An 11,713-nucleotide genomic window follows, 5' to 3' on the forward strand; every position below is an offset into this window, starting at 1 on the left:
TTCATTATTCTCTTTAACCCGGGCAAAGCCGGGTATTTCTGCTAGTATATTATAAAATATTGAAAATGTGAAATAAAAATAAATGAGTTTGATGGTTTTGTTACGAAAATGTGACTATTATTACGTCATAATTAAGAAGTTATCCAAAAGATTCTGTTTAAGAGAAAACTTCAGTTTTGAAAACAATATTTCCCGTCTAAAAAGTCTTGAAAGAAAATTTTGATGTTGTCGAATAAGACATTTCTACCCAAAGATTCAAATATCATAAAAAGATGAAGACGGCTGTGACATGCAGAATGGAGATAGGATTTGGGTATCATTTAAAAGTTTATGTGTATTAGCAATGTAAATGAAAAAAAAAGAAGATGCATATGACTGAGAATCTAAACTGTGTAGGGGACATGACTCACCGGCATAGCTAAAATTGCAGACCGCCAAATAACATTGCAAAGGAGATTTACTGGCGCTCTGTAGTGTAACCAGTAACGCTGTCGCCTTTGATTCGAATCCAGTCAGATGCCCGGTTATTCTTTTCTTTCTCAAATTTGTTTTTTGTATTGTCTAATATCAGTTTAAATTGAATGCACTAAATTAATTTCTTGTTGGCACCTCATTCAGACAGACAGATTTATAGAGGAGTGGACAATAGTCGGTTGAATCGATTTCGGTACTTGACTAGTATTTAAGTCTTATGTGGGAATTTGCAAAAATGATAAAGTTAAGAGACACAACTGAATAGTTCGTCACTCCTACATTTCTGACATCTTTCGCTCGATCAGAAATTATCCCCTGACGTCTCTGCATCGAGCCTTCACGGCTCATGAGATCGGAGTTAATCCGGTTCTTCAAGGTCTTTAAAGTGAGAGTATAAAACTTTCCCCTTAACAGGACGCCAGTTCGTCGTAGGGTGCTGTCTTAAGGCATGGACACACTATGCAGTTTTTCAGAGGGGCCCAAATCTGATCTATGTATGCTTTGCATTGCTGTCAATGAATAAATACTATAGGGTCCAGTGCATTGATTTAGCCAACATTGTAGGCCAGGAGGCCTACAATACTGGCTAAGACGGCTCTGGTTAATACCCAAGTGTCACTGGTATTCATTTTCAGTTGAATGTACAGGAACAGTTGAATGTACAGGAACAGTTGAATGTACAGGAACGATAAACTTTTGTATAATTGGAATATTAACGTTAAAACAAACCTTCAGTCTCACTTAACACTAAAGCTAAATTTTATTCTAACCATTAATTAACAAAAATCGCACCAAACAGCATCGAATATATTATACATTCGTGCGAAGTTTGTTGAAATATTTAACACGTTTGAGTACACTCAGACATGTAAAGTCCTTTCACTTGGGGAACAGTCTTGTGAGAAAAAATATTCTTCGTAAACGATGCATAAAAACACATTGAGCCGTGAATGACATCATTGCTTTGTAGGACGCATTGTTTCTGTGTCGTTGTGAGTCATCAGCACCAAATACCAAATCAGCGTTTCAGATCCCGAACAGAATGATTCGTTTGTTTATTAGAACACCAAACAAGTCGAACGTTGATATGCATAAATCTTGATCAAGCTAGAATTTTATTAACTAAAGTTTCACGAGGCTGCTTTGAATAAAATGTGAGTGTACTGTAAGATTTAACTCGTTTGAGTACACGCAGACGTAAGGAAAACTTGCGCTGTGGAAATAGTCTGGCGAGACAATACTCTGATTGGATCGTAGAGCGCATGCGTTGCTGCGTGCCATCAGCTACGACTACTACATCTGAATCTCACCGCCCGAAAGGAATGATTCGTTCTTATATTAGAACACTAATCGGTACTTTCACTTATATTATAAAGCTTGGTCAAGCTAGAATTAATTACAATTTGCACGAAACGGCGTTGAATAAAACATATTCGTGTATATTCATATTTTATGCGTTCTAGTACATTCGGACGTGTGAAGTGCTTTCGCTTCGGAAATAGTCTCGGGAGAAATCATTTCGTCCTAAACGACATATGTTAAAGAACATTCAGCTGTGAATGACACCATTGCATCGTTGAACGAATGCGTTTCTGCGATGTTTCAAGTCATCAGCTACGAATGCCAAATCTGCATTTCACAACCAGAAAAGAATTATTCGCTTTTTTACAATGGCTGATGTACGTGAATCTTGGTCAAACTACAACTAATTAAGTCGCACGAAGCAACGTTGAATAAATATTCTTCGTGTAAAGTCATATTTAACACGTTCGCAACACGAATATTTTGACTGTTTCTCCAGCGAAAGGTCTTTACACGCCTGAGTGTACTCGTGCGTGTTAAATATTATTTTACACGTAATATATTTTAATCCTAAATCTAAACTTAACAATAACCCAACCCTAAAACACTAAACCGAATTTGAGGCTAAATAACAACATTATGGTAAATTTCTATATTAACATCCGCACGATTTTCACTAAGAAAAAACAAAAAATTGGATTGGATTTTTTGCGTGGAATCAAGTACCCTGACCTCCTAATATGCAGCAAATCCCTTATTCTGGTTCGGAAAAAAATGGAGGTGGGGTGAGGGGAACCCGCCCCACCCCCCTCCAATCCTAGAATCATTTGAAATTTTTGTTCGTTGAATGAATTCCTGTGACCTCCCAACATGATACAAAACCCTTTTTCGGGTCCGAAAAACAGGATGGGGTGAGGTGGAAGCCCTTTTTTTTTTACCTTAGTGAAAATCGTGCAGGTGAAAAGATCAACAGGGGTGGGGGTTAAATTTCCCAGGATTCCACCTCACCCCACCCCGTTTTTCGGACCCCAAAAGGGTTTTGTAGCATATTATAGGAGGTCACAGAAATTCATTCAACGAAAAGCAAAAATTTCCAATGACTCCGGGATGGAGGGCCCCACTCCTTTTTTCCGAACCAGAATAAGGGATTTGCAGCATATTAGGAGGTCAGGGTACTTGATTCCACACAAAAAATCCAAGTGAAAATCGTGCAAGTGTTAATATAGAAATTTACCATAATTTTGTTATTTTGTCTCAAATCAACCCTGATGCAGCAAACCATTCCAGCCTGGTAAAAATCCCTGCCGTTAATTTGGTGTGGATGGGTAACATCAAATAATTCAATCACAACATATATTCAAATTAAACATGAAAAAAATTGTAATATCATCATCACTTACATGGAAAAATTGAAATGCTATCTTTCAGTATTTTATAAGGTAAAATCTTAAAATTATTAATTGACACATTATTAATTATCTTATTACAGCAATACCTGGAAGAATCATGGATTACATGGAAAAATGCGAGCAAGAAAAGTAACATTCTTAAGATTATAAACCTGGAAAAGTACAGGACAAGTTATTACACCTGTAAAACTATAGGACAAGCGATTACTTCTAGTAAAGTAAAGAATAAGTAACTTTTTACTTACAATATTGCAGCTAAAATTAAAATTTGAATATTAAAAATTATTTTATTATAATTTACAAATTCTCTTACAGGCGTAGGAGTGGCTGTGTGGTAAGCAGCTTGCTTACGAATCACAGCGCTAAGATTAAGGCTAAATTTAGCGCTAGCACTAATGTAAATATAAGGCTTAGTACAAACAAACACTAAAGTTAATGCAATGGCTAACACTAACAATTACCTGAAATATGAAATAACACTAAAATGGAACTAACCCTAAATTTCATAACGTTAATGTAGATCCTAATCTTAATGCTAACATAGCACTAACCCTAACATTAAACGAACGCTATATATAATGAAAACCTTAATCTTTTCCCCAAACTGAACGATATACATATAAGCTAAAACCTAAACCCATTCAGAGTCCTTACCTTAAACTTAACACAATAAATCTAATAATAACATGACCTCTAACCATGAACGCTAAATCTTAACACATACTCTAATCCTAACACTAGCCCAAAAGCTAATTTTAAACCTAACCCTAAACTTAAAGTTAATGTTTAATCTTTAATATAAACTGCATGTTAATGGAAACTCTAAAACTAAATCTATCCCTGAAACCTAAGCTTAAATCTAACTTTTAAAATAAACTTAACCCAAAATCGAAACTTATTTTTAAACCTAACTTAAGCCTAATATTAAATTTAACATTAACACTAACCATAGACATCAATATAATACGAACTCTAAATCTATAGATTAACATGAACCTAGTCCTAAACTTTAAAATTTCCTCTAATGCTAATATTAAACATAGTAACTTCAACTGTGGTTATAAAACTAGACCACAAGTAAACGTAATGTTAATTCTAAACCAAAAAGAAATGTAATCTGAACCCTAAGAACAAAACTAATACTAACAAAATACTAACCCTTAACATAGATTGGAACCTAAGCCTAATCCTAACATAATCCTAAAACTTTTTCTGTAATCCTGATTCTAACTCTAATACTATTCTACTCTAACTGCTATGCGCTTACCTAACAATAACGCTAACTCTAACAGTAACGCAAACTCAGAACTTAATTCTAACCCTTAACCTAAAAGTAAATCTAAACATAATCTTAAACTTAGTTTTAACACTAAATAGAAAGGTAAAACATAACTAACTCAACAGGCGAATTTACCCTGACACTTGCACGATCTCTAAACTTACCCTTCACAAACTTAAACCTAAAATTAATGTCAGCACTCATAATAGCTTTAGCAATAACAAAAATCTAAACATAACACTAAATATAAACCAAGCCCTAAAATTTAACAGTAATCTAACAATAAGCACTAAACCGCCACCTAATAGTATCTCGGACCTTAATCTGAACCATAACTATAAAACTAACCAAAATCCTGACGGTAAACTTAACCTTAATCCTTACACTCACCATAACCTAACAATAGCAATAACTATCACGCTAAATTAACTTATTAACCGTAATCCTAATATTGATTCTAAAGCTAAACTATAACACACTAACTCTCAACCTAATGCTATTCTTAATTATAATACTTCGCCATCGCTAACACAAACGTTAGCCTTTAAATGAAACGTAACTCTCATAATAAACTTAATGCTAAACCTTACGTAAGCCGAACTAAACCAAACTCTAATCATGACCCAAATACGAGCATTGAGCCAAACATTAACACTAGTAGAAAACCTATCGTTAAAATCAATCCTGATCACGACCCTAACTCTAACACGACCCAAAATATAAATATGAGGTTAACCTTAAAACAAAAGTAATAGGAACGCTAACCGTAACCCGAGTATGAACTATAACTCTAAAGACGAACGAAATTCCGCTAACAATTCAGTCAGCCTAATATCAAGACTACCACAAAGCCAACGAGTTGCAGAACCGTTAGCACGCCGGGAAAAATGCTTAGCGTCATTTCGCCCGTTTTAACATTCGGAGTTCAAATTTCGCCGAGGTCGACTTTGTTTTTCATCCTTTCGGGGACACTGGATTCCATGTAATCGACTTACTCCCACCTCAGAAGTGCTGGCTTTGTGCTGAAATTTGAAACCGATATTAAAATCATCACTAACCCTAAACTTAAATCTGAACATAACGTTTAAAATGTGTAAATTTAATACTAGTTCCATCTCTAACCTTAACATAGAAATTAACACTAAACTAAACCAAACATTATACATAAATCTAACCATAGAATTAACCTTAACCTTAAAAATAACCAAACATCATTAACCCTTAATTTAAAACTAATTTAAGAATAAACTTAAATGTAACACTAAACCTCATTATAATACTAATGTCAAATCTATCCCTAACTGCTAGTATAACACTAAACTAAAACTGAACGCATGACCTAAAAATAACCAAACATTAAAAAAAACATTAACCCTAGACGTAATCTTCGATAGATTGTTAATCTAAATCCGAAGCATAACACTAACTCTAACCCTAACCTTAACCTTAAGTATAACACTAATCCTATACCAAATATTAAATGTGAACTTGCCTCTAAAGTTAACATATAACCCTAAAACTAAACCCTCGCTTAAACCCAAAATTAAATTCGAAGATAATCTACGTGGTGTTCAGGTTACATTTGACATTTTGCATAGAAGGAAAAGGAAAAAAAAACATAATATTCCATCCAAAAATAAAAGTATTTTAAAAAAAATAAAAAAATATCAACTAGATTATAGTTGGAAGATAACAGCTTACTCAAAGTAGCCAACCTCAAGATTCCACCAAAGCCTGAAGGCTCCTCCAAAACCTGGTTCGTGCGTTCCTCACTGTGTCTCTGTGAAGATCTTCGAACAGGCCGTCTGTGATGAAATATCTTTTTAAACTCCCTCAAAACATCTACAAAGTATTCTTTGTTGACCGTCTAGCTTGAGGGAACCTAGTGGGTGTAGATGATGCCCTTGTTGTTGGAAAAGGGATTCATCATGAGCTTCCTGGTTGACCTGCTTTGCCTTACCTCTTGTGCCAGCAAAAAGCAAATGCTCGGTTCATACAAGTTAATCCATAAGCAGGCTGGAGCATTTCATAAGTTTCTGTAGCGTTTTTTCCATGTTTAACACAAAAATTTATTGCATAATGAGCTTCCAAATTGTCTTCACGTCCTAACTGCATTCTCCAAAATAATTAGTTGTGATAAATAGTAGGCTGTTGCGGTCGTCTCATTTAATTTGGAATAAAGAAAAGTTGGCAGGTCCATACTAAAATTATAATAATCTGGGATAGTTATAACTGCCTCTCCTAAAAAAAAAGTCTGAAAACTTCTGGAATGAACCTCGTAATTCTATCATTTGTTTGTTGGCACTCCGTCGCTTACGATGTCGAAGGTTCCAGTTGATCCGATCAACGGAACAGCCTGCTCGTGAAATTAACGTGCAAGTGACTGAGCACTCCACAGGTACGTGTACGCTTAACGTAGTTCTCTGGGATATTCAGCGTGACACAGTGTGAAAAGGCTGACCCTTTGAATTACAGGCACAACAGAAACAGGAAGAGTGAGAGAAAGTTGTGGTGAAAGAGTACAGCAGGGTTCGCCACCATCCCCTGCCGGAGCCTCGTGGAGCTTTAGGTGTTTTCGCTCAATAAACACTCAGAACGCCCGGTCTGGGAATCGAAACCACGATCCTATGACCGCGAGTCCGCTGCCCTAACCACTGGGCCATTGCGCCTCCAATTCTATCCATAAACATGAACTTAATCTCAAAGGTACAGTTAATGTGAAGGTAACTTATCAATCCATCAATACAAGTATGCGTAACAAAAAAATTAGCGTTAACGCTAAATATGATCCAAACTCTACGAGGTTGTATCAAAAGATTGCCGGACTAGTTATGTTTAATAAGAAAAAAATGACTTATTTACCTAAGTTTTAACATCATCTCGTACGAAATAGTCACCTTGCGCAGCAATACACTGGTCCCAGCGTTCCTGCCACCTTTGGAATCCGGTCTGGAAGTCATTTAGCGTAAGCGAATCGAGGACCTTTTGCGATTTAACACCGTTGTAGAGATCCAGAGCGTCAACCAGGGACGTTCTTCCGCTTTTGAAGCGTCTGCACCACTCGAAACATTACGTACGATCCATTGCCTCGTCGCCGTAAGCTTGACGAAGTGTACTCAATCTCTTTGTAGCAGACTTCCCAAGTTCAACGCAAAATTTCACGTTAGCTCTTTGTTCCAACTTCCTGTCTATGACAAAATCGCAGATTACAGCTTAGACGTGATCACAAAAACACAAATTTCACAACCTGCAAAGTAAACACAACGATGTCACTTGGCTCACTGCCTCATGAAGGCTACTGCTAGCTCTCACTGCGCACGCAACCGTGTACTGCCATCTGCTGGCACGTTACGGAACTAGTCCGGGAACTTTTTGCTACCACTTCATAAATCGAAAAATATAAGCACAAACCAGCACGAAACTCACTAAACATATCTCTAAAGCTGGAATTAACGATAGACGTAAACCTAACCTTAATTCTAAGCAAAACCTTAACCGAAAGCCTAACACTAGTACTAATTCTAAACCTAAAATTAAATTCAAAACTAACCCTAACTATAACCCAAAAATATTTTTAGTAATACCAGCCTTAAGTTTAACATTAATCGTAATGTAAGTTCTAGCTTTATCCAGTAACCTAGCCGTAGCACTTAACCTAAAATTCATTCTAACATGAAACCTAACCCCGACCTTAAACCAAGCCCTAAATCTTGCAAAAATAATCTAACCTTAAGCATAAAATTAAGCACAGTATTAAGCAGAACAGTAAATATAAACCTAAATCTAAGAATAAATTTACCTGACATTAATCATAACAAAACCCTGATCCTAACTCTAAACCTAAATCTAAAATTAACACTAATGTTAACTTTAACCCAAATTCTACATTGTCTGACTCCAAATCTAATATTAATACTAACGCTAAAAATAAAGCTTAAAAGGAAACCTAATGTTAAACATAAATAACCTTAAGACTAGCATTAACAAGAACGTTAGCCTAAAACAAAAGCTCCTGATCACCATAACATTAAACGTAACGCTAAACCTAGCATGAACCCGAACTATAAACCTAAAGTGAATCTCAAAACGTACCTAGAACTTAACTATCATTTACACGTAAAATATAATACTAACATTAACATAAAACTTAACGCTAACTTTAATTCAAATATTAGCCCTAATGTTAAACCTAACATATCGCTAACACTAAATATAAACATAGGTCTAGTCTTAAAACGAACGAAACCCAGTAGTGAAGCTTAACAGAAAAACTACTGATCACTCTAAAAATAACAGTAATGTAACGGTAAATATTAACTAATGCTAATCCTATTGCTAGCTCTACAACTAATCATAACACTAAACCTAAACTTAACCCTAAAATATCACTTGTCCTAACACTAGGCCTAGAAGTAAACTCAAAACCTGACAGTAACACCATCTCTGACAATCTTCAACTCTAAACAAGACTTTGAATGTAATACTAACTTCAATCCTCACTATAAAACTAACCCTACCAGTAACTCTAATATCTAACCACACATACCGCTAACCTAACACTCAAGCCTAGCACTAAATTAAAATCTAAACCTAATACTAAACTAACTCTAAAATTAATCCTAACCAAAACACTAAAACTAATTTAGTTCTATCCCCGAAACTCTACCTTGCATTAAAATTAACCCTATTAGTAACCTTTAACATAGATATGCCATTAACCCTAGCTCTAAACTTAAAACTAAAATTTTTAAAAATGAAAACTAACCCCAACATGAATCTTAAAGCTAACGATAATCATGACGCAAATCCTAACTCTAACCTCAAACATGGTGCTATCTCTAAATTTACTCAAATAATAAATATAACACTACAAATTAACCTAATCCCAACCCTAACTTTCACGCTAATTATTGGGTTGTCAGATAAAAATGTTCGTTGGGGTTTTTTCATTCATTTTAATCCTTATTTTTCAACAATTTTAACGAATCAATCAATTGTTATATTCTCCATCATTGTTCCTGATTTCTTTGTAGCTCCGGGGTCGGGGAACTTTTTAACCAATTACCCCCAAAATATATTTATTTACGCCGACATTAACCCCTTGATTTGAAAAGAAGAAAATCATAGATTCTTCGAATTCAAAAGATTTATTGAATCTATTTATACGAATCTATTTATACGAATCTATTTATACGAATCTATGTACATGTCCAATAAACTGGACCGATGCAGTATTGCCAGAAGAAAAATTTCTGTCATAACAAGGAACACGTTTTTTATATAATTCTATTTATGTCTAATGAGTCCTCATTAATCCCCACCCCCACCCCCACCCCCAAGAATTTCATTTTTACCCCCACTTGGAATAATTCACTGACCCGTGCGCTAGTATACAGTACAGATGACGTGAATGGCTTTTGGTAGCTTTGGAACCGTTATTATAATCAAAGAGAAGCACATGTCGAAAATGTTTTTGTTTTTGTTTTTTTTACTTGGCACTCAATCTGAAGAGAGGTAAAAATTTATTCACATTTAAAAAATGATAAACAAAAGTTGCCTAGGTAGAACAAAGCTACATGAAACACTACGATAAAAATATTTATCATATTAATTCAGGTAACTTTGGAAAGAAACGAACGAATTTATTTGACAACCCAATGACTAACCCTAACACTGACAATAAACCTAAAATTAATGCTAATACGAAACCGAAGCCTAGTCTAACTCCTAAAGACTAAACCTAAACTTAAATCGATCATTTAGGCAAGTATTAAAATATATCGGTAAAATTGACACTAAATAAGACCAAATGCTAGAGGTAATTAGTACTAAACAATATGAGAGGATAAGCTCAAGAATCAAGAATTCTTCGAGAAGACAAGATGGTTGTTGTGATCACATGTTTCTACCTCCATAGGCATCATCAACACAGCAACTTCTCTACCTTACCTTCACTAGATCACACTTAGACATATACCAAAATAGAACATATTCATTTATGACCTTAGGTCATTTGCATAAATGAAACGAAAATGAGCAATGAGAAATGCCTCCGAATGGCCAGTAACGTGTCTTTGAACAACAAAGACGAATAAGAGTACATCACTTGCAGGCGCACACACACACACACACACACACATCCATCCATCCATCCATCCATACATACATACATACATACATACATACATACAAACAAAACTATATTGAGGTGATATGACAAATAAGATCGATAGACAAAAATTGTTGCGGAAGAATAGAACTACAAATAAACAAGCATAAAACACTGATAAAAGTATTTTCCGTATTAATTCCTATTCTTTTCTACTCTTATAGCATAAGCAGAAAACCTCTCTAATCAATATTATAAGAGCCGTGTCTCTCTGTCCGTATGTCCGTCCGTCACACGCTCAGATTCTCACAATCAGATGATTTTCAAGTAATTTATTTAGAGAAAAGAAATAAAAATAAAAAAACAGTGAATTTATTTAATTTTTTCGTTTAATTCACATATGCAGCATAAGGAAAAATAAAGTTTGTTTATTCTTTTTTCATTTTTATCTTGTCAAAGTTCATTTTTCGCTCACACGCCACCGAAAAAAAAGATGGCCATGAATATTTTACTAGCAAATATAACAAAGGACAAAGTGTTTCATGATGATCAGAAAAGGAGAAAGCTGGGGAGACAGGAAGAAGAAAAAGAAAGGTAATGTTGAACACAGAACCTTGACTAAGGAACATTGTATATAAAGAAGTCGTTTAATTAAATGTAAATATTGCACAATGTATATTCATTAAGTTTGCAGGATATGTAATGTAATATCTTGTAGTAAATATAAAAAGATCATTTATTAAAACTTCGTTCAGAAAGACGACCTAAATTTTAATAATTTATCAATTTCAGAAAATGCTAATATAAATAACAAACATTTCTGAAAATGAAAAAATAGGGGGAAAAAAGTTAGTAACTTTGTAATTTTTTCAAAGCCTTTTGTTTTTAGCTTAAATACATTTTACATGAAAGACAGTATTTTAAATGGATAGAGAATTTTGATTTGAAATTTTATCGTTTTGCTGTCAGCAATGTGACGGGTGTTGAACTAGTATATATTATAATGGCTAAAGAAATTGCATAATGTTCATTTTACACCCAGAGCATTAGGAGAGAAAGAAAAATTAAGCAGCGGCGACTGGGGTATGCCAATTAGATCAGGGATTGAGATTTATCGCAGGGAGGGCGCTCTCTCTCACT

At 34.7% G+C, this 11,713-nt stretch overlaps 1 long non-coding RNA gene across 2 annotated transcripts; it reads left to right on the forward strand.

Moving 5' to 3' along the window:
- Positions 1-167: 167 nt before the first annotated feature.
- Positions 168-11,147, forward strand: LOC128249889 (uncharacterized). Of its 2 annotated transcripts, none has more exons than XR_008266024.1 (3): positions 168-523; positions 3,266-3,403; positions 11,033-11,147. It is a non-coding gene; the product is annotated as an uncharacterized LOC128249889 (long non-coding RNA). The 2 variants fall into 2 exon arrangements; XR_008266027.1 differs by lacking the exon at positions 11,033-11,147 and adding an exon at positions 10,798-10,893.
- Positions 11,148-11,713: the final 566 nt, after the last annotated feature.

This window comes from Octopus bimaculoides, chromosome 1 (assembly GCF_001194135.2).
Source record: "Octopus bimaculoides isolate UCB-OBI-ISO-001 chromosome 1, ASM119413v2, whole genome shotgun sequence".
Classification (NCBI taxonomy): domain Eukaryota; kingdom Metazoa; phylum Mollusca; class Cephalopoda; order Octopoda; family Octopodidae; genus Octopus; species Octopus bimaculoides.